Source organism: Microtus ochrogaster, chromosome 15 (genome assembly GCF_000317375.1).
Source record: "Microtus ochrogaster isolate Prairie Vole_2 chromosome 15, MicOch1.0, whole genome shotgun sequence".
NCBI lineage: Eukaryota > Metazoa > Chordata > Mammalia > Rodentia > Cricetidae > Microtus > Microtus ochrogaster.
The window spans coordinates 22,594,793-22,599,186 of record NC_022017.1 but is presented as its reverse complement, the minus strand read 5'-3'; positions in this window follow the sequence as shown (position 1 = coordinate 22,599,186).

The window sequence follows — 4,394 nt, the reverse complement described above, 5'->3', positions numbered from 1 at the left end:
AAGGAAAGTCTGGTGATGGTGATGGGATATTTGTACACTGTGTAAAGATGTGTTGCTGTGATTGGTGTAATAAAAAGTGAAACAGCCAATAGCTAGAAGACAGGAGAGATAAGTGGGACCTCGATACAGAAAGAGAAATAAAAGATAATCCAGTCAAGCAGAAGAAGCCATCAAGATACAGAACTAGTCAGGCACACAGAACAGGAAAGAGGTAAAAACCACATGGTAAAATGTAGATTGATTTTTAAAAAATGGGTTAATTTAAGTTATAAGAGCTAGTGGGACAAGCCTAACCAAATGGCCAAATTTCCATAATTAATTAATAAGTCTCCATGGCATTATTTGTGAGGTGGCAGCCCAAAGGAAAGTCCAGCTACAGTGAAGACACACACCTTTAATCCCAGTCCTTGGGAAGCAGAGGCAAGCGTATCTCTGCATTGAAGTCCAACCTGGTCTACAAAGGGAGTTCCAGGACAGATAGGGCTACACAGAGAAACCCTGTTAGCATCATCGTCATAAGGAGGAGAGGCTGGAGAAATGGCTCACCAGAAAAGAGTACTCACTGCTCTTCCGAGAACCCAATCAGATTCAGCTGCACACACAATAAATAAATAAATTTGAAGATCTTTTTCTAATTGACTTTGATTTCTTCTTTGACCCAGGAGTATTTAAAGGTGTCTTGCATCATTTCCAAACACTTGGAGGTCTTCCCTAAATCACTCAGCTTTTGTTTAGCCATTTGTTTGTGTCTTGGATTATTTGTATTCCATTGTATCCAAAGGAAATATTTGACTTGTAATTGTTTAAAATGATAAAGGCTTGTTTTATGCCCATAATACAGGCTGTGGCTGTAAGTACTCCACATTTATTTGGAAAGATTGTACATCTTGCTAATATTGGGTAGCTATTCTAGAAATGCTTTCTGTGTCCTACCTAGCCTTGGCTTTTTGTCCCTTCAATTACTGAGGGGCAGGGCCCTGAGTCTTAAGTCCTGGATTACCCCCATTTATTCTTGAAGTTCTTCTCATTGTTACTTTAATATTTATTTTGTTTATGTAGAGGGATGTTGTCTGAATGTCTGACTGTATACATGTACATGCCTGGTACCCAGGGAGGTCAGAAGATGGCATCAGATTTCCTGAACTTAGAATTATAGATAGTTGTGAGTTGCTATGTGGGTTCTGGAACTCAAACCCAGGTTCTCTGGAGGAGCAACCAGTGTTCTTAACCGCTGAGCCATCTCTCCAGCCATCCATTGTCACTTTAACATATGCATCATTCTTAAGGGCACTAACCCCTCCATCATCTTGAGGTGACTTTCTTCTTTCAGACACAATCTTTACTTGGAAATCTGTCTCTGATATTAATGTAAATATCCAAGATCACATTGATTAGTGTTGGAATATATCTTTTCCCATCCTCTTAAGGTCCCTGCCTCCTTTAAAATGTGCTTCTTGGGGTTGGAGACATCTCTCCAGATGGCTCAACAGTTAAGAGCAAAGAGCACTGGCTGTTCTTCCAGAGGTCCTGAGTTCAATTTCCAGCAACCACATGGTAGCTCACAACTATCTATGATGGGATCTGATGCCCCTTCTGGCTTGAAGGCATACATGCAGAACACTCATACACACATACACACATACATACATACATACATACATACATACATACATACGTAAAATTTTTAAGTGTGTCTCTTGTAAGAAGAACTTAATTGGTCTGCCTTTTTATATAATCTGGTAGTCTCTGTCTTTGTATTGTTCTGAGATGGGGTCTTACTGTATAACCCAGACTAGTCTCAAACTCTCAATTCTCTTGCCCCAGCTTCCCAAGCACTGGGATTACAGGTGTGTGCTACCACGCCCTGTAGTCTATGCCTTTTGAGTGATAATTGCCATGTCTGAGTTTAAATGTATCCACCTGTTTGTCCCATATGTATCTTTTTCCCATTACTTTCCCTTCATTTATATATTAATATGATATTTTTGGCATTCTATTTTACCTCAACAATCAACTTAATAGCTACAAGTTTTATTAGCTTTAGGGTTGCTTTATCAGAAAATCTGGATGGAAGCTCTACATCCAAGCAAACATATGGTCTGCCTTCTGTAGCACAAATTCTAATTGGTCTTAATAATAAAAACCCAGAGTCAGATATCAGGGTAAATGCTGAAAAACCAGAGAAGTAAAGGAGCCAACCACTAGAGAGACTTCTTAGCTCTACAGAATCCCCAGACCAAAGGCAGCAACATCCTGTCTCCACAAATCCTCAGAATGAGTTTAAGATCCTGGCTCCTCCCACCTTATATTCCTCTCTCTGCCCAGCCATAATGAGATTAAAGGCGTGTGACTCCTAAACACTGGGATTAAAGGTGTGAGCTACCATTCCTGGCTGGATTTCTCTTTGAAACTGTGTCAATCTAGTGTAGCCCAGGGTGGCCTTGAACTCACAGAGATCCATCCGTCTGCCTTTGCCTCCCAAGTGCTGGGATTAAAGGTGTTTGTCACCACTGCCTGGCCTCTATGGCTAACTAGTGGCTCACTCCACACTCTGATCCTCAGGCAAGCTTTACTTGTTATCCCATGAACAAATTATCAGCCTTCCTGCAATGTTACACAAGTTCACACATTACATAAAATGTTGCAACAGTCATCCTCCGTCAACTCTACCTCTTCCTGCTATCACACACTAGATAGGTTACAATTCCCCTAATTACATGTTGATTACTTTTTTAACAGTTAGAGATATTGTTAAATAACAAGTATATCCAATTTATTCACATTGTTGCCTCGTCTGGCATTTTTCCAGTCATTTGGCCAATCCATGCCTGGAGCATCATTTTCCCCCTGCTGTGAGACTTGCCTAACACTCTGTATGAGTACCCTCTCCTGAGAAACACCCCTGTGGTTTGGATGACGGTTTGAGTGTTCCCCGGCTTTGTGTCTGAAGTTTAACTCCTCCTGTGAGGTATTGGGAGGGTAGAAATTTAATCTGACTAAGGTCGTTGACCCCTTGGGAAGTGATTAGTAGACAAAGTCACCAGGGTGGAATCCCGGGGTTGAATCCAGGTGCCTTAAAAGAAGAAGGAGGGAGAGAACAGAAACCCCCGCTCTGTGATGCCTTGAACTCTCTTGGGATTCTGCCAACAGGAAAGTCAGCGCCACTCTCAGTTCTCAGACAGTGAGCAAGAACCAGGAGCTAAATATACATCTTTCTATTATAACCTGCTGGGTATCGTGTTATTGTCGGTGACAGAAAATAAACTAAGATACATGCTTTTGGCTTTTGTATGCCTGAAAGCTTGCATTTTGCCTTCAAAGATATTTTCACAGATGGCGTGCTAGGTTGGCAATATTTTTTTCTTGCAACATTTGAAGGTGCGAGAAGTCAGCTGTCATTTTTGTCTGTGTTCCTGTCTGCTTTTAATTCTTTAGTGCTAGTTGCTGCAATTTACTTATGATATGTGGGTGTAATTTTCACCATGCACTGAAATTGAGCTTCTTAGAACTTTAGGTTTATTGTAATCATCAAATTTGATGGAGCAAGGAGGGGGGCATTGTTTCTTAAAAACTGAAAACACCAAATGCTGAAAAAGAAGACTGTTGCATTGTTTTGGGGGATGCAAAATAAAACACCAAATTCAGCCAGGCGGTGGTGGTGCATGCCTTTTATCCCAGCACTTGGGAGGTAGAGGTAGGAGGATCTCTGTGAGTTTGAGGCTGGCCTGGTCTATAAGAGCTAGTTCCAGGATAGGCTCCAAAGCTACAGAGAAACAAAACAAACAAACAAACAAACCAAATTCATATAAGATTAGTATGTTTGGAGTTTAAACCTACACCTATCATGCCATTTATTAACTCAAGAAAAATGAAATTTTATGTTCCATACAATAACTTATAAATGAATATAAACATTTGTTTTTAATAGCCAAATGCCAGAAATAGTCAAAGACCCGAACTAGTGAGTGGATAAATTACAGTATGGTAACAAATTAGAATCCTTCTCAGCAGTAAAAAGAGACTGTTAGGTGTGATGGCACACACTGGAACCCAATATGGAGGTAGATGTATGAGGGTCAGAAGTTCAAGGTCACCCTCAGCTACATGAGACTATATCCCAGAAATAAATCCATTTAATTAAATAAAAACATAAAAGCAGAGTCATTGAGCTGGCTCAGTGGGCAAAGCATTTATTATGCAAGCCTGAGGACCAGAGTTCAGCTTCAAATAAAAGCCAGTGCTGTGGTGAAGGACAAGTCCCTGGTGCTCACTCACAGCTGGTCGAGCCAAATAAATGAACCCTAGAACCACTGAGAGACCCCCAATCAGGTGGATAGATGGTAGAAAGATTGAGGAAGACATGCAACATTGACCTCTGGTTTATGGCTTATACA